Here is a 25,132-nt window from a genome sequence, read left to right on the forward strand (position 1 = left end):
AGTTCACTTAGTGCTTCAGTGCTTCTCAACTCTAGCTCACAACAAGACTGTGGTAGTCCATTCAGACAATACCACAGTATGAAAGCAAGGTGGCACTCACTCATTTTCTCTCTGCTAGACAGCAAGAGACCTACTGTGTAGAGATCAAATCGAGTGAGTCCAGTCTCTTGATTTATTCAGGGCAAACTAAATATTCTGACAGACAAACAGCCGTCAAAAAGTAGGTCGTTCCTACCTTGGATCCCCTGGTCTGTCGGAATCTGCAATACTATGGGACAGGCTGACATTGGACCTGTTTGCCACCTCAAGGAACCATCGCCTTCCTCTCCTTTGTTCTCAGGCCTTTGTTCTCAGGCCTTGGACCCTCTAGCAGGGACAACAGGCACCCTGCAGAAAGATTGGTCCCACTTGAACCACTGTGCCTTTCTGCCCTCCAACCTGGTCAGGGAAGTGCTGAACAAGTCTTGGGCTCATCGCAGCGTTATGATGACTCTCATAGCCCCGTTCTGGCCCATGAAAGAATGGTTCCAGGACTTGCTATGGTTGTGGATGGACTTTCCGAGACTCCTTCCCCTAAAAACAGTGTGTACTCTGACAACCTCACTTTAAGAGATACCAAAAGGTTGTCCGCTATTGCCCTGATGGGCTTCAGACTGTCTAGAAGCTTGTCAGAGTGTAAGGGATTTCAAGACGTGCTGCGGAGGCGATTGCAAGGTACAGGCGTTGATTTCCTAGCCATGTCCACCGGGCTAAGTGGGCGATTTTCCAAAGCTGGTGTCTCAGATTCAATTTCTCTTCTTCTGAGACACCTGTGACGCAAATTGCAAATTTCCTTCTTTATCCGAGATCTAGGAATCTCTCGTCCTCCACAATTAAGGGGTGTCGATCTGTGTTTAGCTCAGTGTTTAAATGTAGAGGTCCTGAATCATGCATCAATCCCAAATCTTAACAACCTTGTCAAGTCCTTTGATATCTCTAAGCAAAGAAAGGAAGACCTGGTCTCCTGGAACCTGAACATAGTCATTCCTCCTCTCGGAGAAACCTTACTTGAAAAACTCTCTTCCTTATGACACTGGCTATTGCTAACATATTAGTGAGATCCAAGCCATCGATAAAGGGTAGATTTTTTCGCAAGGAGACACAGTTTGCTCCTTTATCCTTGGATTTTTAACCAAGAACAAGGACCCTTCCAAGCCTTGGCCCCATTCTTTCTCCATTAAGACCTTAACGGATACCTTGGCTCTGAGGATGAAGAGAGAGTTCTTTGTCCTGCTAGGCCTTTAAGGTATTACCTGAGCAGGACCAAGAAGATCAGAGGACCATCCAGTAACCTCTGGTGCTCTGTCAAGAACCCCTCTTGCTCTCTGACTAAGAATGCATTGTCCTTCTTCATGAAAGACTTAATTCCTGAGGCATACTCTCAGATTCAGGAGGACATTTTGCCTACTTTTAAAATGAAAGCTCATGATGTCAGGGCACTCTCTACCTTATTAGCTTTCAGGCACAATATGTTCCTCACTTCCATTCTGCAGTTGGCCTACTGGAAGTGTGAACTGATCTTCGCGTCTCACTATTTGAAAGAAGTTGTAACAGTGTTTGAAAATTGCAGTACCTTGGGGCCATTTTCAGTGGCTGGCATGATATTGGGGAAGGAAGCATAGGAATATCTCTTTTTCTCCTACTATCTCTTCGCCTTGATGTAGGGTGTCAAATTTTCGGGAGCCAGGGGGTACAGTGTACTTGGAATACCCACCAGTCTAAGTGGATGGGTTGTGGTGTTTTCAGTTTAGTGACATTGTTGTCTGGTTGTTTTATATATTGGTACTGCACCCAGGGCCAGGGCACTTGTGTATGCTTTGCTAGCCATCAGTCCTGTCCTTCGCTGCAAAGCTTCCACTTAAGTAGAGGTGCCGTATGGCTTTACCACCATGCCACTACAGGTTAAGATGAGCACCAACCAGGGGCAGTATTCACCTGCAGTAGCTCTCTTACTACGTAAGGAAACAACAAGCATTGTTTAAGTGCTAGCATTTTAACCTGACCTGTAAGTCACAGAATAAAGCACAAGGATGTATCCTAACGTTTCCTTCCATAACTTAACATTGGTTAACCAAGGGTGTACAGACTTAAGTGGAGCGCCGACGCCATAAGACCCCTTTAGAAAGTAGATTACTGTTTCTACCTTATGATTGAAGGGATTTGCTTAAAATTTTTACCACTTATTTTACAACTAATGATAAAAATTCTCTTGCAGGGAAATTTAGACATTTCACCACAAGTTCATTTGTTTTGCAGTTGAAAAAATTCATGACATCACTTTTCAAAATTAATATGTAAAATTAAAAGTTGCACAGAAAAGCAATATTCCTGACAATGAAATATAGATATATAGTTATACTACACTCTGTAAAAGTTTCATTGAATTTGGTTCAGTCGTCTTGGAGAAATAAGCATTTAGTTTTGAAAAAGGTAAGTTTTGAGAAAACATCAAAAGAAAAATATTTCTGGATGTACGTATGCATGAACTTGCATGGATCATCGAGAGGTGATTTGCAATTCTGACAACCTTCGTGATTATTGCAGGGATTGGTCTTTGGGAGATATGAGATAGAGGTGATAAATTGCCGAATTAGAAGAGAAAGATAGGCTTAGGACAGAGTAAATAGAACAGTCTTGAACGTAGGTTTTCTTTAGAATTACACCTGGCCAAGAAGACAGAGATAAGTCTACAGTATAGTTTTCCTCGAGTAGTTATAGAGTCTTATACACCCAAATGGCAGCTCAGGGTAGTAGGCTAGATTTAATGCAATTAGATATTGACTAGAATTGAATTTTGAATGTGTCCAGTGCATTGGCAGGGACAGTGTGCAGCCTTGTTTGTCCCCTCAGCATCCCTTGCTGACAGACCTGGTAGTCCCAGAGTTTCCAGACGAGGACTAACATCCCAGGATATTCATGGACTGTGCCCTGTCTCCTGCCTTTGCTTTCAGTCCTCCATGGACAGAGTTAGATCATGGTCACATAAGGACAGTTATAATAGGTCTAGTTCTTGTGTGAGTGTTGCCGTTACACCTGCAGCTGTCGCTAGAAGCTTTAAAGTAAACTGTTTCAAGTTATATAACTCTGCATGTAACACAAACAGTGTAGTGTGCCCGCAACTGTGTTTGGGGAGTGAGCACTTAGGAATCAGGCAGGAGATAGATATGCACTCATTCAATATCTGATTTTGTATCCCGTAGGCCCTGCGGGAGGCCGCATACTCCTAGCGATCCCTATCTGGCTTCTTCCTGTGGTCTTCCTTTACAAGATGATTCAGTAATCACTCAGAGGCATTTGCCTGACATCTTATGCTTGCTTGCAGCAGGCGCTCTCTGAAGGGAAGCAGGCACTTGCTGGGAAGCAGGCACTCACTGTGAAGCAGGTGCTTGCCTGACAGCAGGCGCTTGCCAGACAGCAGGCGCTCACCTTGCATCGGAAGCTTTCTTGCCAGTAGTCACTTGCCTGCCATCAGACGCACTTTACAGCAGGCGCTCACCTGACACCAAACACTTCCTTACCGTTAGATGTGAGTAGCCATGATCGGATGTGTGAACTCATTTGTTCTACACTCTCTCTCTTTCCTTTCTCAGGCCTTCTCATCGACTTTTGCTGCCTGCCTTATAATACAGTACTAGTTTCACTTGCTTCTCGGAAAAGTAGGAGCTTCCATTGTAGTTCCCTCTTCTCTGATGTCGCTCTTCCAGTCTCGGTCCCCTTCTTTGTCGTCTAAGGTTTTCTTCTACCGCATTCTACATCTTGGATGCCTCGGGCTCCTTGCCAGTCTCTGGGGCAGGATTCAAGTATTCTCAAGCCTCTTTTAGGTGTTCTCGGTCACATTTTCAGCGCCAAGGTTCGACATATTCACCTGTTAGTCTAGTAGATCCTTCTTTGATTGCTACTGTCTCAGTAGCAGGGCAGACTGGAGTATCTTCCCTTCAGCCAAGTTTTTTGAGGTCAGCTCTGGGATTTTTGGTTTTGCCTCCTGCTACCTTGATGTCAGGGCAGGATGGTGTGAATAGTCGGGAAGGCTTTGATTCCTGTGCAGATGATTCTTTGGTGCCAGGCACCATGGCACAAAGTGGAGCCTCCCATCCCTCTGGTATGAAACAGGTTTTTTGCTTCCATTAAATTCCTTTTTAGAGGAGTTACTCTTTTCAGTTCAGGGAGCAGGGGATTCTTCTGCTGCCACCTCAGCTTCACAAGGATTTCACTTTATGAGCCTGCAGCTTATGAATTTGACTCTGAAGAGCAGGTAGTGTCGTCAGCTGTTCAGAGGCTGATTAAGGTTTGTGCTAGCAAATTTTCTGCTTTCTTTGAGGAACCAGTAGTTCAGGATTAGAGGTCCCTTAGGTTTGCTAGGCTAGAACCTAATGCATATCCCCTTCCTTTTCCTTAACGGGGTAAGTTGGCACTGTACAGATTTGGCCTTTGTATTTCCAGGCCACTAAGGAAAGTCTCATCCACTTCCTCTTACTATAAATGCACTTTGGGCAATTCTACCTCTTTCCCCTGTCTTCCTTCCAGGTTCAGGAGGCAAAATGTGTCCTTTTGGCAGAAAAATGACATTTTTATAAAATTAAATTTTATATAAGTAACTTGCCAAGTAATTACATTTCGCAGCAGCTTAAGTTTTTTAAAATTTCACGGTAGCACTCATATTGTTCTGGTGTAGGTAACAGATCCTCCCCACTTTCGGGGAAGAATAGGTACATCCGGCTCAGGTATTCAATTCGTTCCTGCCTCTCATCGACTGAACATCAGTCGCTGGGTAGCTTTTGTTTTGGTATGTTCGCCGGTTGTTTGCGGACATCATGGAATTGGTGAAGTACATTATATTTTTTTTGATGGCGCTAATCTGCTTTTTCCTTAATTGTGATTGGATATGTCAGACTCGAGTGCTCATAGTATCAGGTATTGCAGCAAGGACTGGAAGACGAGACTGACGTCTGCTAGGTACGACACTCATACTATCTGCACTTCTTGTAGAGAGCAAAATTGTTCTCCTGACATTAACTGTGACGAGTGTAAGGAGTAGGATCAGGGGAAAAGGAAGACTAAATTCTCATTTAGCAAGACTTCAGAGAGACAGAGAAAGGAGGCTGCTAAAGCCCAGGTTAGTTTGCAGCATTCTCAAGAGATGTCTGTTCTTTCGACTCCTATGACAGCTTTTTCCCCTATTCTAAGTCCTCTGTCTTTACCTGTAACTCCTTTACATGGCTCCCTACCTTCCAAGCCTAGTGCCCTAGCCAGCCTTGAAACCCAAGTAGATAAGAAATTTAGTGTCATGGTAGATACTGTACCGTAACCCAACTGGGCCCTTCGTTCAGATATTGATGGATCAGTTGAGTGCAAAAAGGGTTAGTGCAAATGTCGTGTCAGTGGAGGAGGTGACTACTCGTCCCGCCGACGCTGCTAGACCCAAGTCCCTGTCAAACTCCCTTGAACCTGGGAGGAGGCAAACCAAATGTCCAAGGGAGGTCGGTGGGGTTTGCCTATGGGTAATTGCCCCCTCAACTGAACCTGTTGACTGTTCCCAGGACTCGCCAGATGGCCATTGGAAAGGTGTCCCAGTGGGTGTGCACGCTTTATTTTCAAGTGGTTCCAGTTCCAGCGTGGATAGGAGGTGCAGCCGGCGCTTTTCTGACATTTTCAGACCATTGAAAAGATCGGCAGTTCCTGAACACATTCCTCCACCTCCTTATAAGCATTACAGAGATCTGGTTCAGAGTCTTGAACCTTCTTGTAGCTTCTGGGACCAAGAAGATACCCCGATGTCTCCCAAGTTGTTTATACCACAGAGTTCATCTAAGAAGAGCTCTAATCAGCCAGTGTCAGCCGAGCGCCCAGTAGGGATGCATTCAGTGTTGGCCGAGTGCACAGTGAGGGCAGACAGCATTGTGGTTGATCGCTCGTTTGATGCCAGGCATTCGGCTGGCGTCAAGCTACCAGTTGTTGATACTACTGTTCGTTTCGAACATTCAGTAGCAATCAAAAGGCCAGTGATGTATGTTGGGGCAGTGGATTTTGAGCACCCAAGTGGAGGTGAATGCGCTGTCTGAGCCGAGTGCTCCAACCATCGTTTGGCGCCCAATCATCATACTTCTCCTGTGAAGTCTTGCTGGGCTCAGTTGCCGCACTCACCATCTCGTATGGTGCCACATCCTGACAAGCATTTAACATCTCATACCACTGCTTCTGATCATCCAGTGCAGCCAGTGTTCACTAGTGTCAGCGTTCTGGTGAGGCAAGGCTCCTCTCTGGAACCAATTCATCGTTGTCTTGATAACATTTGAACTTTGTAAAGAAGCCTTCAACTACAGTGCAAGAACAAAAGGACTTAGCTTCTTCTTCAATCTCATCCACGGAAGATGTAGAGAAGGATCAACCAGTGTCGGCTTACACCTCCTTATTGAAGTTCTTTCTCTTCAGCTATCCGACTTCTTCTCCCTTCTGACCCCTTCATCTCCGGGCTCGGCATTTATGATGCGACAACCCACAGGCTCCTCTAACCTGCCGAAGAAAGCTTTGTCTCGCGTTGGGGATTGGTTGGCTGGTAAGAGGGGTCTTGGCAAGGCCACCTTCTGCACCCCTCCTTCTCATTTGATGAAAAGGAGATATCTCTCTTATGTTACCCGGGAAGCTCCAGCCTTGGGAGTTTCTGCCTCCTCCCAAGAGGACTTCTCCAACTTGATTGATTCAACGCGACGTTCGGCATTTGTTTCGGCCAAGATATGCCCTTTTATATAAGTAACTTACCAAATAATTACATGGCTATAGTTTCTACTTTATGCGACAGCTCAAAATTCGAAATTAGCGGTAGCGCTCTTTTGTTTTGGGTGTAGGTATGTTGCCCCGCCCACTATCGGGGAAGAATAGGTACAATGTAGCTAAAGAGCCCAATTCGTTTCTGCCGGTTAGTGACTGAACACCAGTTATTAGCAGCTCTTGTTTCGTTTTCACCGGATGGTCGGAGATCGTCTTTGGTAAAGTACTCTTGATTTTTGGTAGCGCAGCTATCTAGCTTAGCTAGAATTTTGGATACTTCTTCGATTGTGACTTATTCATTTGGAATTTTTACCATTATGTCGGACTCTAGTTTGTCTAGCATTAGGTACTGCAGCAAAGGTTGCAAAACTAGACTCATGTCGGCAAAATATGACTCACATACCACTTGTTGTACTTGTAGGAAACAAATTTGTTCTCCTGAATTGAATTGTGACGAATGTAAAGACTGGGAAAAGAGTAAATGGAAGACTTTACAGACACACTTAGACAAATTGAAACGTGACCGAATTAGAAAAGCTACAGCTAGGGCCGAAGCAAAGGCTTCCGCTAGTGTTGGTCATTCTTCAAGGGATGATATTGATGTTATGCCTATCCCTTCAATGCCTGTGACAGCTTTTTCTCACATTTCCAGTCCTCCAACTTTTCCTGTCACTCCTGTACCTAGCTCTCATTCTGCTGAACCCAATGCCATTGCCAGCTTAGAAGCATGGGTAGATAAAAAATTTAATTTACTTGTTAATACTGTTTCCCAGATTGGGAACTCTGTGAAGGTCCTAAGTGTAGTGTCGAGTGAAGTGTCATTGTGGGGGGGGGCGGCTGTTCGTCCCACCGATGCTCCTAGACCAAGGTCCCTGCTAAACTCCCCTTGGAAACATGGGAGGTGGCAAACTGGCAGTCCAAGGGAGGTCGGTGGGGTTTGCCCACAAGCAGTCTTCGCCTCATCCAAGCCTGTTGTCCGCCAATCCCAGGCTGCAGAAGAATGCCGTTGGAAAGGCATTAGAATGGATGCCCATACCCTTTCTTCAAGTGATTCAGATTCTCCCGCATCTAAGAAACGCAGTGACTGTTTTGCCCATGTATCTAGGCCACTGAAAAGGCCGGGCACTTCAGTGGATTCAGATTCACCCCTGTCTCGTAAGCAAGCAGTAGAGAGAGAACTTAGCCCTCTCCCTTCTTGTAGTTTTAGGGATTTGCCAATAAGAGATTCTCACTCCCTTTCGTGTGTGAAAAAGCACCCAGTGTACGTTAGTGGTGTGCGTAAGCGTCAACTCGTAGATCGTTCGGTATCCGAGCTTTCACCTTCAGAGCGCCCAAGGTCCGAGCGCCCATCACATGAGCGCGCAGCTCTCGCCGTACCTGTTCGTGAGCACCCAGATTCCAAGTTAGAAGAGCCCGTGTTTGACCGCTCGAAACGGGAACGTCAGATCGCCGAGCGCCCATCCTTGGCACGCCAAGTGTCTACGGACAATGCAGTCGCTTCCAAGGAGTCAGTGTCTGCTTCAACAGCGGGTGGGCACCTATCGTCCATGCGTCCAGTCGCTGGGGGCGCCTCTCTCGTATTCCACCCCACTTCTAATTTCTTCGTGACCCCGCAAGGAGAATTTCCAGTTTCGGACGCCGCAAGAGAATTTCCATCAGCTTCTCAAGACCCCTCATTGGCACCGCTTCAACTTGGCTTGATAAAGTGTTGAGCCTTCTTGAGAAGCCAACTCCAGTAGTGCAGGACACCGTGGAACCCCCAGGATCACCTGTTTTGTCCGTCGAGGAACCTGCAGAAGAGGACCAACCTACCTCTCATTACTCGGCTCTACTCAGGTTTTTCCTGGTCTGCTACCCTTCGTTCTTCTCTCCAGTCGTCCCATTATCGCCAGGTTCAGCCTACCTGATGTGACAGCCACCAGGTACTGCCAGACTGCGGCGTATGGTGTTGTCTTCATCGTCGAAGAAAGCTTTCAGCCGCATGGATGCCTGGCTAGCAGAGAAGAGGAAAGTCGGGAAGGCGGTTTTCTGTGAGCCTCCCTCTCGCTTAATAAGGCAAAAGTATCTGTCTTATGCAACTGGAGAAGCTCCGTCCTTGGGAGTTTCTGCCTCCTCTCAAGGGGACTTCTCCAGTATCATAGATGCTTCTTGTCGCTCAGCTTTCTCTTCGGCCAGAATTCTCTTCACAACTTTGGAGTTGGACCATCTTCTTAAAGATATATTCAAAGTCTTCGAGATCTTTAGTTTTCTAGATTGGATGGTGGGAGCCCTAGCCAAGAAGATAGAAGACTGTACGTCCCTGCAAGAGAATTTCGCTTCAAACTGGCTGGGAGTACTGGGGTGCGCAGATAGAGCTGTGAGAGATGGAGCACTAGAACTAGCAACCATCTTCACAACAGGAGTCCTTAAGAAACGAGATTTGTGGTGCTTGTATACAGCAAAAGGAGTCACCCCATCAGAACGTTCTTCGCTTCTGTTTGCACCCCTGGACAAGGATAGTCTGTTCCCGCAGGACACTCTGGAACGGATTTCAGTGGATCTACAGAAGAAATCAACTCAAGACCTTATCACTCAATCCACCAAAAGAACTAAGTTCCCTGCAAGAGCCATTTCAAGTACCATTCCTAGAATGTCGTAGCCCCTGCAGCAACAACCCTTTCGAGGTGGTAGAGGCTGTTTCCAGTCCCAACCTAGAGCCAACCTCTGAACCGCCACGCCATCTAGGAAACCCATTAACAAATCAACTCTTAGAAAATGAGACTCCTGTCCTCCGTGTTTCAGTGGGAGCAAGACTTTCCCAGTTCTGGACAGTATGGGAGAAGAAAAACGTGGAACCGTGGTTGCTGAAAATATTAAGAGAAGGCTATGCGATCCCCTTCAGGGAGAAACTTCCCTTAGTAACCTCTCCCATCAGCTTAGCAGCCTACTCAGTAGACTCAGAGAGGTTTTCAGCCCTTATCTCGGGAAGTGTCAGCTCTACTAGAAAAGAGAGCCATGGAAGTAGTCGAGAATGTAAACACAAGGGGATTTTACAACAGCCTCTTCATGGTTCCCAAGTCATCGTGAGGATGGAGACCTGTCCTGGACATCAGTGCCTTGAACTGCTTCGTTCAAACAACAAAATTCAAAATTGAGACAAATCAGTCGGTTTTGTTGGCCATCCATCAGCGAGACTCGATGGTTATGATCAATATGCAAGATGCGTACTTCCACATTCCAGTTCACCCGGACTCCAGGAAGTATCTGAGATTTGTATTCCAGGACCGAGCCTTCCAGTTTCGGGCACTCTGCTTCGGACTCTCCACAGCCCCTCAAGTTTTTACCCGGGTACCCGCTCCCCTAGCGAAATGGCTACATCTTATGGGAATAAACATCTCTCTGTACCTGGACGATTGGCTCCTACACTCCCCCTCGAGTTCTCAGTGCACAGAGGACCCGCAGAAAACTCTTCGTCTTGCCCAAGAATTAGGCCTTTTAATAAACTTCAAGAAGTCACAGTTAGTCCCAACTCAGTCTATTCTATATTTGGGGATAGTGATAGACTCTCAGAGTTTTCGGGCTTTTCCATCTCAACAAAGGATACTATCTTGCCACAAGAAAGTCCAGGACTTCGTAACTCGCCACTCCTGCTCAGCCAATGCATGGATGAGTCTTCTCAGAACTCTCTCTTCCATAGAGAAGTTTGTTCCATTAGGCAGGCTACATACAAGAGTGCTGCAATTTTACCTCAAGGCCAATTGGAAAAGGAAGTTGTTCCCAGAATCATTCATTTTCAGCATCACTCCCCAAATAAAAGAAGACCTCAGGTGGTGGCTAGCAGAAGACAGATTATCAACAGGAAGGTCTCTGGCTCCAATGAACCCCGACCTAACGTTATACTCAGACGCTTCGGATCTGGGTTGGGGAGCCCTTCTCAACAACATGGAGGTGTCAGGAACATGGTCTCCTTCTGAAAGAAACCTCCACATCAACATAAAGGAACTAAAAGTGATTCATCTGGCACTTCAACACTTTGCAATGCTAACCTTCCACAAGACAGTAGCAGTAGCAGTTCATTCGGACAGCATGACTGCCCTACCTTATATCAAGAATCAAGGAGGGACCCATTCTTTTATGCTCTATGAAGTGACAAAGGATTTTCTTCTTTGGGCAAAGAGCAACAAGACCCAATTAGTGACTCGTTTCATTCAGGGCAAGATGAATGTCCTTGTGGACGAATTGAGTCATGGCAAACAGATCCTACCGATGGAATGGACACTCAGTCCACAGGTGTGCACCGACCTGTGGAAGCTGTGGGGAAAACCATCAGTAGACCTGTGTGCGACGTCAAGGAGCAATCATTTTCCTTTGTATTGCTCCCCAGCTCCGGACCCACAAGCATGGGCAACAGATGCCATGTTGCAGGACTGGTCGAACCTCGACCTTTACACCTTCCCTCCCTTCAGCATGGTGAGGGAAGTGTTGAAGTTCAATTCACACAACAACATGTCAGTGACAATAGTCGCTCCCTTTTGGCCACACAAAGAGTGGTTCCCCAATCTGTTGAGCCTTTTGACAGACTTCCCAAGGCTACTTCCTCAGGGGAGAAGTCTTCTCAGACAGCCGCACTTCCTCCGACACCATCAAGGGTTATCCACTCTCGCTCTGACAGGCTTCAGACTGTCAGGGAGCTTGTCAGAGCGAAAGGATTTTCAAGGAAGGCTGCAGAGGTTATTGCTAAGTGCAGGCGATAATCTTCCTCTGCAGTCTACCAATCCAAGCGGGCAGTTTTTAGGAAGTGGTGCCGAGAGCGAAATATTTCCTCTTCTCAAATGTCTGTAACCCAAATCACAGATTTTCTTCTATATCTCAGAACATCGAAAGGACTCACAACATCTACCATCAAGGGTTTACAGAGCAATGTTGAGTTCAGTATTCAAACATAGAGGACTAGACCGGTCTTCAAACCAAGACATCAGTGATTTAATCAAACATTTGAATACTAGTAAGCAAGTTAAACCCTTAGAAGTCGCTAAATGTGGATATGGTCCTCAATTGGCTTTCAGGGCCATCGTTTGAACCTTTGGAGTCGTCGTCACTTTTGAATCTTACGAAGAAGACATTATTCTTGGTGGCACTGGCTACAGCCAAGAGAGCCAGCGAGCTTCATGCCATTGATAAAAGGATAGGATTTTTTGGCCAAAAATGAGGACTCGGCTAACCCTTGGCCTCGCTCCTTTTCTATCAAGAGCCTCTCAGAAGTACTAGGCCCATCCGATTAAGAGAAAGTCCTCTGCCTGGTAAGAACTCTAAGAGTATACCTCGAGAGAACCAAAAACCTTAGAGGATCGGCCCCTAATCTTTGGTGTTCTGTTAAAAACCCCAGCCATCCTTTGTCCAAGAATGCACTATCATTCTTTTGAAGATCCGTGATTTCGGAAGCACATTCGGGAGTTCAAGACGATTTACTACCCTTGTGCAAAGTAAAGGCTCATGAAATAAGAGCTGTGGCGACGTCTTTGGCTTTTAAACGTAACCTGTCTCTCTCTTCAATTTTGCAAACTACATTTTGTTCATGAGACTTACCTGCCAGATATATATATAGCTGTATTCTCCTAAGGTCCGACAGAATTTCAAATTTCTTGCACACGCAGTGGCCGGTCAGGTGGTTAGTACCCATTCCCGCCGCTGGGAGGCGGTATCAGGAACCATTCCCATTTTCTATTCAGATTTTCTCTGTCGCCGGACTGTCAACACCTGTTGTCAGTTCCTCCGCCTTTGGATTTCAAATTTGTTGTCACTTAAGTATTTTGGTTGTTTTTTGGTATTCGACTGGATCTGTGACTTGGCATACGCTCTTTGTGGACCGTTTTTGATTTTGCTTTTGACTTTTCTTATAATTAAGATGTCTTACCTCTAGCTATCGAGTCTGTAGCTTGGGTGAATGTAAGGTGAGGCTATCGAAGACTTTGATAGTTCCTCACTCTTTATGTATGATATGTAAGGGTGTTCAATGCTCTATGATAATCGGTAATGAATGTGTGGGGATTGTCTGAGGGTGAGTGGAAGAAATATGAAGCCTATATGCTTAAATTGGAGCGTGATAGGCTGAGGAAATCTTCCTCCTAGAGTGCATCCTTAGTTGGACAGTCAGGGTTTTCTCCTACTAGTAACCCTGTAGTAATTTATTATTAACCCTGTAGTTTGTTGCTGCAGAAGGTAATTCCCTGGCTCTCGTGTGGAGTCAATGAATGCTCTTGAAACTAAAGTGAATGCAATTCAAACGCAAAGTGTTAGTGCTAGTGCCCTAGTGTTGTGGAGGGGGCGTCAGATCGGCCCTATAATGCCTCTAGGCCTGGACCTCTGTCGAACTCCCAGGACCAGGGAGGGGGCATGTCGAAATGCATGAGGGTTACGGGGCTTCCCACCGATCTGGCGCCCCTTCGCAGGTCCTGATGACGCTACCCAGGCTGCCAGGGATCGTGCTCAGGCACGCATCCTGAAGGATTGCTTCTCGTCCTCCGACACGTCCTCCCGCCACGGGGTTGGAGCTCTCGGTTGGACTCTCGCCCTCTTAAGAGAAGCTTAGAGGAGAGGGCGCTTCCACGTCCTCTTCCTCTAGACGTTTGTACTCTTCCCAAAGTTAATTGGATATTCCTCTACAGAAGAGAATAAAGTGTTTTTCGAATGATCACTCTACTCGACCCCCTGTCGCGCTAAGGCAAGGGCTAGAGCTTCTTCCCTGTGGAAGGAAGTATAACGTCTCTAGCCCCTTTCCTTCTCTCAGGTTCAGCCCTTCTCCCGAGAGTGGCTTCTCCAGCGTAAGATTTTGTTGGGTTTGCAACAACAGCTGGATGCTCTCATGAACCTTTCAAGATTCGAATCTGCCTGTTAAGAGGTACAGACTTTCACCTTCGTCTCCCGCTTCAAAAAAAAATACAGAGCGTCTGTCTTCTAGAGAGAGTGTTTAGTGGCTTCCTATTCGTCTTCCCCGAGTTGAGGTGTTGGCCTTTTCTCTTGTCTCGCACCAGGGCGCGTCTTGCTCTTCGTGCGCTTCTCACGCTTCACGCTCCTCACCTTGACGCCGGCGCGCCAGCCATGACGCCGATGCGCCACGCTGTGACTCTCTTCTAGTACTTGCCATGGAGCCTCTCGGCGTCACGCCATGACGCTCCGCGCCGCTTCGCCAGATAGCTTCAAGTCTTGTGTTGACACCGCTCCAGTTGTTCATCATGTCGCACAACTACCCGCTTCAACATTTGATGTCCTTCTTAATTTAGTTCCAGTAAGCACCAGTACTGCTTCGGCAGTACATATACTAATTGGAACGATACAGAGAAGATTAGCATGGCTCTTGCGCAAGGATGACACGCTAATCGTGAAGCGTTCCACATTTTTTATGTTTACTATACGTGCATTTCTAGTTGATTCACTTCTTTGTTCACTGGGAGTTCCCGCCACGTATCAGCGAATCGGAACTACTTTCACCACTCACTCAAGACCCACCAGCTGCGGAAGAACATCCTCTTTCGTCACAGCCTTTGTATGAAGAGAAACTTCTTTCGTCTTCTTCTTCCTCTGATTATCAGACTCTGGCTTTTTTCTTAGGGATCTGTTTCCTGAGACTTTTCAACCGTCGGCTCCTCTCTCTCCACCCTCGCAGTTGTCTTTGTCTTAAGGGGAGCGTTTGACGGAAAAATCGGAAATAAAATTTTCTGGGATATTTTATATATGGCATCATACATATCCTGACTATCTTCTCAGAAAGTTTTATTTAAAAGTTCGCCACAGTTAGAAGTTATAAACAAAACAGTAACCTATCATAGTCAAATTACATTTTTCATATAATGTAATGATATTGTCAGTATATCGGTGGTAATTTCCTTTTAGCTATGAAATAATATCTAATGCGATCTATGGCAACCCTGTGGACATAGTACGCATCAGCGAAAGACAGGAATGCCGCAGGGCAGTCAGTGGCAGTCAGTCAGTAGCAGCTCAGAGCTTGACTAAGTAAGACGTCACGCTGGCCAACCTCAGCCGTGTTTTGACACTCGCTTCATTTAGCTTCATTTAGCGAAGTTATATTACTTTGCAGGTCTATTTTTTGGCTTTTCATTATGTCATAAAAACATCAAACTGTGTAACGGCAAGCAAATAAATACAGAGAAGCAAAAATATCGTTTTTCTCAAAACTAAAGTTATCGACATTCAAACTGCATCTCCTTCATAACGCTTTGCACCGATCTCAGATACAAAAAATTTTAAACGAAAGCTAAATGTTTGCATAACAAAGGGGCTTCCATGGGAAGCAACACGAGACCCGCACCACGAGAAAGAGTTTTTTTTTTTAAGGAATGTCACTTCAAGAGAGGTAGCAAGTGACTCCTTCATCTCCAGACTCCCTTTGCAACCAGGCTTCATTTTGCACAAGCCTGGAAAGAGTGAGGGCAGACGTTTGGTCCCTCCTACTGTTAGAGAGAGGTTACTTGATTCCCTTCCTGTCTCCTCTTTTGTTTTTTGTTTCCCAACTGCCTTCCTGTCAAACAGAAAATTGTTTGACCTGCTCGAACAGATGTTCGAGCGGAGAGCAGTGGAACAGATATTGGACTCGGTGTTCCCGGGATTTTACTACAGATTGTTTCTAGTCCCGAAACTTTCAGTAGGCTGGAGACCCGTCTTGGGCGTCAACAGGTCGAACAACTTGGTCCGAAGGAAAAGTTCAAGATGGAGACCTCGCAGTCAATACTAGGGAGCCCTTCATCCCGGGATTGGATGGTATCTTTGGATCTCCAAGATACTTATCTTCACGCCCCAATTCATCCACGTTCGGTGAAGTATCTCAGGTTGTCTTGGGGACTAGACGTACCAGTTCAGGGCTCTCTGCTTTGGACTCTGCACAACGGCCATACCACGTTGAAAACACCGCTTCTCGTCCGATCAGCGAAGTTAAGCAACGTTACTGTCTGGTCAGTACTTGGATGGTTGACCGCCTGGGAACACCAGATGCTGTTGGCGTCACATTTTGCTCCGAGGGTGTTTACACGTCTCATGAAAAACGTTGCGATGCAGTTGCATCTGTCGCACGTCAGGATCTCACTCTACTTGGACGACTGGTTGATTCGAGCGTCGTCCGGCGAAAGGTATCTGGAGGACCTTCAGTTGACTCTGCAACTCGTGAAGTCCCTGGGACTTCTGGTCTGTGGAGAAGTCGCAGCTGATCCCCTCACTGTCCATTGTGTCTGGGAATTCAGATCTATTCAGCGGCTTTTATAGCGTCTCCGTCGCAAGAACGGCAACTTCTATGTACGAAAAGTTTCGGCCTTCTTGGAAAAGGAAACATGCTAGGTGAAGGAAGGAATGAGTCTGCTGGGGACCATTTCCTCGCTGGAGAAGTTTGTTTTCTGGGGAGTCTGCATCTCAGGCCTCTTCAGTTCTTTTTGTTGGAGAACTGACAAAGCAAGGAAGACTTGAAAGAGGAATTGAGAATTCTTCCTTATATAAAGAGGATCTGTGGTGGTGGCTCGATCCAACGGAATTGCAGAAAGGGATCTCCCTCAAGCTTCTGAACCCCAACCTAGTGTTGTTTTTCCGACGGGTCATCAACAGGTTGGGGGCAACACTAGAGGGAGAGAAAGTGTTAGGAACCTGGAGAGAGGAACAGGTGTCCTGGCACATCGACTTCAAAGATTTGGCGGCTATCTTTTAGCTCGCCAATTCTTCGAGGTCCAAGTTTGCAATCGTGTAGTTCTAGCAAACTCGGACAATACTTGTTCCCTGTTCAGCCTTGCAAGAGAGATTATTCTTTGAGCCTATGCTCGCAACATTTCGATTCTCACAAGTTTTGTGGCAGAGGTCGAAAATGTTCGAGCAGACCTGCTCTGTTGGCGCCATCAACTCCTGCCGAAGGAATGGACCCTTCATCAGGAGGTTTGCCAAGATTTTTGGAAATTTTGGGGTCGCCATCTTGTGGATATTTTCACGACCTCAAGAACAGCGAGGCTCCCTCTGTAAAGCTCATCTGTACTCGACCCTGGGGCAGTTGCGATAGTTGCTCTTCCCTGGGATTGGACGGGAATAGATGTTTACGCCTTTTTCCCCGTTCTAAATTCTGGGAGAAGTCATACGCATGAAGTTCATGCGGCCTCACAAGGACGAGGATGACTCTCATCCCCATGTTTTGGCCTTCAACCACTGGTTCTCGGAGTTTCTCCTCTGGTTGGTAGACGTTCCGAGACCCTTCCTATGAGAGCAGACCTGCTCATACAAACCCACTTCACGAGATATCTTTGAATCTCCCCGCTCTGAACCTGACTGCTTTCAGACTATCGAAACTTGGTCAGAGCGAAGGGGTTTTTCTGGCCAGGTGGCACGGGCCATCGCTAGAGCCAGAAGTTCTTCATCTAAAGGATATATCTAGCGAAGTGAGCAACCTTCAAAGGTTGGTGTAGAAAGAAGGGCTTTTCCTCTTCCTCTATCACTGTGAGCCAGGTTGCGGATTTTCTCCTTTACTTAAGAGAAAAACTCGATATAGCAGTTCCGACTATCAAGTGTTATCGGAGCATGCTTTCGATTGTATTCAGACACAGAGGATTAGCTTTGTCTGACAATAAGGACCTCCACGATCTTACGAGCTCTTTCTAAGACGTCCAAGGTTCCTCAGCTGATTTCCCCTGCTTGGAACTTGGACGTAATGCTCAAGTTTTTGATGTTTAGTCCTTTTGAGCCTCTCACTCTGCATCTCTTAAGGATGTTACTCGAAACGGCATTCCTCGCGGCGAAGAGAGTGAGAGAAGTTCGAGGGCCGTCATGTGGGCTTCAAGGAACACAATGCTGTCTATTCTTTAAGCCCTAAGTTCTTGGCTAAGAATGATAGGTCTTCTAACCCTTGGCCTAGACACTTTGAAATTAAAGGTTTAGCAGACCTTATTGGACAGGAACCTGAGGGAGTTCTATGTCCAGTTAGAGCTCTCAAGTACTACCTTAAAAGAACACAGGACACTCGTGGTCCATTGGATGTTTTATGGTGTTCTGTGAGGCAACCAGTTAAACCTATGTCGAAGAATGCACTGGCATTCTTCATTAGGGACGTCATGGGGACGCACACTCTAGTTGTGACGACTCAACTTCAAGTTGTTGAGAGTTAACGCTCACGAGGTGAGGGCAGTTGCTACCTCCATGGCGTTCAAGAAAAATATGGTACTCAGTGACATTTTTAGTGCCACATTTTGGCGAAGTCAATTCGGTGTTTGCCTCACACTCTTGGCAAGATGTTTAGGTAGCATACGAAATTGCTTTTCGCTGGGACCATACATTGCTGCTTCAGCAACCTTGGGGACAAGGGGTAACTCTGATCCTATCCCCTTTTTAATTGTGTTTTTGTGGTTGTTGGGTCGACTACTGGAGGCAGTCTTCCCAATCCTTTGCAAACTAACGCTTTAGGTGTTGGTTAGGTGGTTAGTAATGCTCTTTTGTCCTCTTTGTATGGGCTATGATCTAGTCACATTGTGGTCACGCCCCCGTTGACAGATCATCTAGAAGTCGCCAGCTATATAGGTCACTACCTCGCTGGGTCTCTAGTAAAGCAGAAGCAGACTAGAGTGACAGTAACCACTCAGTCAGCTACGCTATCAGATAAGGAACCAAAATAATTTTACCAATAATTGGTTTTTTTCCTATTTCTTGGCTGTCTCTACCCCTCCAAAGGTGGTATTCAGCTATATATATATCTGGCAGGTAAGTCTCATGAACAAAATGATATTTTAATGATAAAATAAAGTTTGTTCATACTTACCTGGCAGATATATATATTTATATTGCCCTCCCTCCTCCCCTCAGGAGACAGTGGCGTTAGAAAATCTGAATAGAAAATGGGAATGGTTCTGATACCCGCCTCCCAGCGGCGGGAATGGGTACTAACCACCTGACCTGACCACTTTCGTGTGCTAAATTTGAAATTCTGTCGGACCTTAGGAGAATACAGCTATATATATATCTGCCAGGTAAGTATGAACAAACTTTATTTTATCATTAAAATATCATTTTGGAGGTGCAAGTCAGTGTTTGCCATGTTTTACTTACGGGACGTTGAAACAGTGTACGAAAAATGCAATACTTCAGGTCCGTTCTTCGCAGCTGACATGGTATTTGGGGATGAAGGATAGGAGGAACACCTTCCTTTTTCCTCTGTCCACTCTCCTTGAATAAGGATAGTTGTACTTCTTGGGAAGTTTGGTGGACACTGAGTCGTGAGTGTCACCAATCTGTATTTTATGGTTTTGGCTAAAATTTTGTGTGGTGTAGGTTAATTTTATCTGGTCTTTGTTGTTCTATTGTACTGCGCCCAGGGCAGGGGCAGATTCACATATTATTTATGTGACCCTTTGGGATTGTTAGCTTTGGCAACCTGCGATTAACCCTTTAATTGCTGCCCTATTTACAAAAACGTCTCCCATGTTGCCGCTTGTTCAGTGAGTTAGCTTTACTGACTGAAAAAAGTTTTTTCAAAAATCACAGCACGCTTTAGTTTTTAAGATTAAGAGTTCATTTTTGGCTCATTTTTTTGTCATTGCCTGAAGTTTAGTATGCAACCATCAGAAATGAAAAAATATCATTATCATATATAAATATTGGAATATATGACAGCAAAAAAAAAAAACATATAATTGTATACAAATCGCTGTAAGCAAAACGGTTAAAGCTAATGAGTTAATTTTTTTAGTTGTATTGTACACTAAATTGCGATGAATTTGGTATATAACAAATTTTAAAACAATCAAAAAGCAACACAGAGAAAATATTATCACAAAATGATGCATGAATTCATAACTTTCAGACGTAAAAAATGCTTTTTCAAAAATTCACCATAAATCATCAATATTGTGCTAGAGACTTCCCGTTTGTTGAAAAATGAAGCTGATTGATTGAATATTACTAGACTGTAAAGTGTTTTAGCTTTTGCAATTGCAGTTTTTTTTTACCATTTAACGGTCGAGTTAAAGTTAACCAAAAGTCGAATTTTTTCTATTTATCTTGATTTATATGGAAATATTTCAAAACCAATAAAAGCTAAAACCATGAGTTATTTTTGTTGTATTGTACATGAAATCGCGCACATTTTCATATATAAAACTTTATGTAACAACTAATATAAAGCGGTATAAATATTACAACAACGAGACTTTAAAGTCTTTTCTGAGATGTTCAGCCGAGTTACTTGCACAGACGTAAAGAAAATGTTTTTTTAAATTCACCATAAATCGAAATATTGTGCTAGAGACTTCCAATTTATTGCAAAATGAAGTTAAACAATTGAATATTACTAGAATGTAAGAGTTTTAGCTTACAATTGCATTTTTACCATTTAGACCTCGAGTTAAAGTTGACCCAAAGCTTGAAATTTTGGCAGTTATCGTGATTTATATGAAAATATTTCAAAACTGATAAAAGCTACAACCATGAGTTATTTTCTGTTGTATTCTACATGAAATTGCGCACATTTCCATATATAAAACTTTATGTAACGACTAATATAAAACAGTGCAAACATTACGACAACGTGATGAAAGAATTTCTGGCGGACGTAAGGAAAAAGTTTTTTCAGAAATTCACCATAAATCGAAATATTTTGCTAGAAACTTCCAATTGGTTGCAAAATGAAGGTAAATGATTGAATATTACTAGATCGTAAGAGTTTTAGCTTAAAATTCCGTTTTTGACCATTTTGGTTCTCAAAGTTGACCAAGGTTGAAATTTTGGCAGTTAACGTGGTTTATATGAAAATATTTCCAACTGATAAAAGGTACCATGGGTTGTATTTTGCTGTATTGTACATGAATTTGCACACATTTTCATATATAAAAACTTTATGTAATGGCTAATATAGAACAGTGCAAAAATTACGACAAAATGACGAAAAGAATTTATGAAATTTTACGGCTGAGTTACATTATGTGCGTAAGAAAAAGTTTTTTCAAAAATTCACCATAAATCGAAATATTGTGTTAGAGACTTCCAATTTGTTGCAAATTGAAGGTACATGATTGAATATTACTAGAATGTAAGAGTTTTAGCTTACAATTGCGTTTTTTTTCTACCATTTCGGTCGAGTCAAAGATGACCGAAGGTTGAAATTTTTGTAGTCGACGTGCGGTGCGTTGTGTCCACTGGCACCCAACAGACAATTTTAGTCGACGTATGATACATCCAATAGGCGTTTAAGGGTTAACCTCCTACGTTGCAAAGCACCCACTCAAGTAGAGGTGACTTGGCTCTACTGCCACGCCGCTACATGTCGAGAGGAGCCACGACCAGAGGCAGTGCCTGTTTGCTGTTGCTCCCTCACCAGGTAAGGTTACAACAAGCATTCCAAGATGCTAGCTAATTTGCTATCCCAAACTATCCTCCATACCGGGCAGTTTTTTGGGTAGTATATGTCCATTCATCCCACCTCCACTCAATGTGGGATTCAGATATGTAATTATTTGGTAAGTTGCTTATATAAAAATGACATTTTTATAATAAAATAAAGTTTTATATATACTTACCAAATAATTACATGATCGGAGCCCGCCCTCCTCCCCTCTCATGGACATAGAGCATAAATGAATTGGGCTCTTTAGCTAAGTTGTACCTATTCTTCCCTGATAGTGGGCGGGGCAACATACCTACACCCAAAACAAAAGAGCGCTACTGCGAATTTCAAATTTTGAGCTGCCATGTAAAGTAGAAACTATAGCTAAGTAATTATTTGCTAAGTATATATAAAAAATTATTTTATAAAAATGTCATTCTTGTCAGTGGAGTTGGACCATTTAGTGAAAGATTTATTCGAAATCTTTGCAAATATGCAGCTTCCTTGATTGGACAGTGGGCACTTTGACAAAGAAGATTGAAGATTGCACAGCACTACCGGACAATTTTACTGCAGATTGGCTAGGAGCTTTATCCTGTGCGTATAAGGCAGTTTGTGATGGATTGCAAGAATTGGCTGCTCTCTTTACCTTAGGCATATTGAAGAAGAGGGAGCTGGGGTGTTGGTTTGCCACCAAAGGGGCCACTCCTTCTCAGAAATCATCTCTGCTCTTCGCCCCTTTGGACCGAGATAGTCTGTTTCCCAGGGCTACTTTGGAGCGTGTAGCTTCGGAGCTTTAAAAGAAGTCTATCTAGAACTTGCTAACGCAGTCCACTAAGCACCCAAAGCAGTTGATTCGGACACCTGCAGCACCCGTTAGTGTAAGGGTGGCCTCTCCTTTGCAGCAGCGGCCTTTTTGTGGCGCATAGCAGGGTATCAGTCCCGACCACATAGTAAGCCCTGTGCAATGTGCAGTCATCAAGTCGTCTACCAGACCCTCTTCTAGCAAGTGAGGAACTGGTCCTCCATGTGCCAGTTTGAGCAAGACTTCTCCATTTTTGGAGGAAATGGGAAGTCAAGAGTTCAGAACCATGGGTAATAGAAGTTTTGAGAGAGGGATACTCATTCCCATTCAACGCAAAGCCCCCATTGGCTTCGACGCCCATCAGCTTGACAGCCTAATCCGTAGACTCACAGAGGTTTTTGGCCTTGTCAAAGGAGGTTATCTCTCTACTCAAAAAAGGGGCTATAGAAGTTGTGAAAGACGTGAACTCGAACTGATTTTACAACCGCCTCTTCATCGTACCCAAGTCATTGGGAGGGTGGAGACCTGTCCTGGACCTAAGTAGTCTGAATTTTTTTGTAAAGACCATGAAATTCAAGATGGAAACCAATCAGTCAGTGCTGTCCTCCATTCACCAAGGAGATTGATGGTTATTTTTCACGTTCCAGTCCACCCGGAATCCAGAAAGTGCTTGAGGTTCATGTTCCAGGGCAGGATCTGCCAGTTTCAGGCCCTCTGTTTCAATCTTTCAACAGCCCCACAGGTCTTCACCAGGGTTTTCACCCCAGTAGCAAAGTGGCTATATTTGATGGGCATCCATATATACCTGTATCTCGACAACTGGCTCACACACTCCACGTCGAGAAACCATTGCACAGAGGACTTACAGAACACCCTCTCCCTTGTCCAGGATCTGGGCCTTCTGATCAACTTTTCCAAGCCACAACTAGTCCCGACTCAGTCGATCGTCTGTTGAAGGATGATGATCGACTGTCAGAGTTTTAGGGCTTTTCTGTCACAGAGAAGAATTTTTTCCTGCCTGCAGGAGATTCAGAAATTTCTTGTTCTTCCTTCCTGCTCAGCCAGGGAGTGGATGAGCCTCTTGAGTACTCTTTCATCCATAGAGAACTTTGTGTCCATTAGGGAGACTGCACTCAAGACCCCTCTAGTTCTTCCTAAAGGCCAAATGGCGTAGGAAAATATCTCCGGACTCATTTGTCTTCCCCATTACTCCCGAAATCAAGGAGGACCTTTGGTGGTGGCTGGGAGAAGAGAGATTCCTGGTAGGGAAGTACTTATTCCTTCTGAACCCAAGCCTAATGTTGTTCTCAGGCACATCAGACCTAGGGTTGGGAGCTCATTTACAGGACTTGGAAGTTGCTGGGACCTGGTTGCAAGAAGAAAGATTGCTCCACATCAATGTAAAGGAGCTGAAAGCAATACACCTGGCTCTTTAGCATTTTGCTTCGGTGACACACAACCAAATAATTGCAGTCCACTCAGACAACATGACGGTGTTGGCCTACACAAGGAACCAGAGAGGGACACACTCTTTCTCTCTTTGCCAGGGGAGCCAGAGATCTTCTCATTTGGGCCCAGAACAACCATACTCAGACCATCATCCGCTTCATCCAGGGCAAGATGAACGTTGTTGCAGACAAGTTGAGTCGCTGCAAACAGGTCTTACTGACGGAGTGGACGCTGAATCCACAGATGTACACTGACCTGTGGAAACGGTGGGGGAAGCCTCCGATATACATGTTTGTGACGTTGAAGAATCATCGTCTTCTCCTGTATTGCTCACCAGTTCCAGACCCTCTGGCTTGGGCAACAGACACTATGCTCCAGGACTGGTCCGACCTGGACACGTACAGTATGCCTTTCCTCCATTCAGCATGGTGAGGGAAGTCATCAACAAGTTTCAATCTCACAGCAGCTCATCGATGACGCTAGTGGCCCATTTTGGCCGCAGAGGGAATGGTTCCCGGACCGTCTAGGCCTCTTAGTGGACTTCCCAAGACCTCCCACAGTGTCAAGATCTTCTCAAACAACCTCATTTCCTCTGTTATCATCAAGGTTTGTCCACACTCGCTCTGACAGGCTTCAGATTGTCAGGAAGTTTGTCAGAGTGAAAGGATTTTCAAAGGCAGCTGCGAAGGCTATTGCCAACTGTAGACGACAATCTTCATCCAATGTCTACCAGGCTAAGTGGTCAGTTTTTTGTGACTGGTGTTGAAGACACAGCACCTCTTCTTCTGAGACCACTTTAGCTCAAATAACTGATTTTTTAATATTCCTGATGTCTTCTCAGGGACTAGCAACTTTGACTATTAAAGGCTATAGATCCATGCTCAGTTCTGTCTTTAGTCACAGAGGTTTGGATCTTGCAACAAGTCAGGATCTTAGTGATTTCATTAAATCTTTCGATACTTCAAAGGAACACAGACCGCCTTCTATTCCCTGGAACCTAGACATTGTGCTTCGTTGGCTCTCAGGGCCTCCCTTCTAGCCTCTTCATACATCTTCCTCGAGAGACTTAATGAGGAAGACACTCTTTTCTGTTGCTCTAGCGACAGCCAAAAGATTAGTGAATTACAGGCCTTGGACAAGCAGGTCGTCTTTTCACAAGGTGATGCGGTCTGCATGTTTACCCTTGGGTTTCTTGTGAAGAACGAAACACCTACCAATCCTGGGCCCCGTTCATTCTCTATCAAGAACCTTACAGGCATCCTGGGACCTACAGACCAAGAGAGACTTCTCTGTCTGGTCGGAGCCTTAAAATTTTACCTGGAGAGGACGGACTAAGAGCATCAGAGGTTCCCCTCTCAACCTCTGGTGTTCCGTACGGAACCCATCCCGTTCTGTGTCCAAGAACGCGTTATCCTTCTTTCTTAGAAAAGTGATCTCTGAATCCCAGAGGGGAATTCAGGAAGAGGCCTTATCTTTGTTGAAAGTTAAAGCCCATGAAGTGCGGGCAGTCACCACTTCGCTGGCTTTTAAACGCAATCTGTCAGTGTCAGCTATACTTCAATCTACATACTGGAAGTGCAGATCTGTGTTTGCCTCTCATTATTTGTGTGATGTAGAAACCATGTATGAAAACTGCAGTACATTAGGTCTGTTCTCCTTAGCTGGCTTGGTGCTGGGGGAGGAAGGGTAGGAGCATGTCTCCTTTTTTTCTCTCTCCTTGTCTTGATTTTAGGTGATCGAGT

General features: G+C 44.9%; 1 protein-coding gene and 2 pseudogenes across 2 annotated transcripts in view; all 3 read left to right on the forward strand.

Moving 5' to 3' along the window:
- The window catches only part of Nprl3 (GATOR complex protein Nprl3), a 104,602-nt gene that overhangs the window by 26,835 nt on the left and 52,635 nt on the right, over positions 1–25,132 (forward strand). The window lies entirely within an intron of this gene.
- On the forward strand, positions 14,081–14,181 carry LOC136847523 (U6 spliceosomal RNA; annotated as a pseudogene).
- On the forward strand, positions 15,682–15,801 carry LOC136847527 (5S ribosomal RNA; annotated as a pseudogene).

Source organism: Macrobrachium rosenbergii, chromosome 16 (assembly GCF_040412425.1).
Source record: "Macrobrachium rosenbergii isolate ZJJX-2024 chromosome 16, ASM4041242v1, whole genome shotgun sequence".
In the NCBI taxonomy this organism is placed as follows: domain Eukaryota; kingdom Metazoa; phylum Arthropoda; class Malacostraca; order Decapoda; family Palaemonidae; genus Macrobrachium; species Macrobrachium rosenbergii.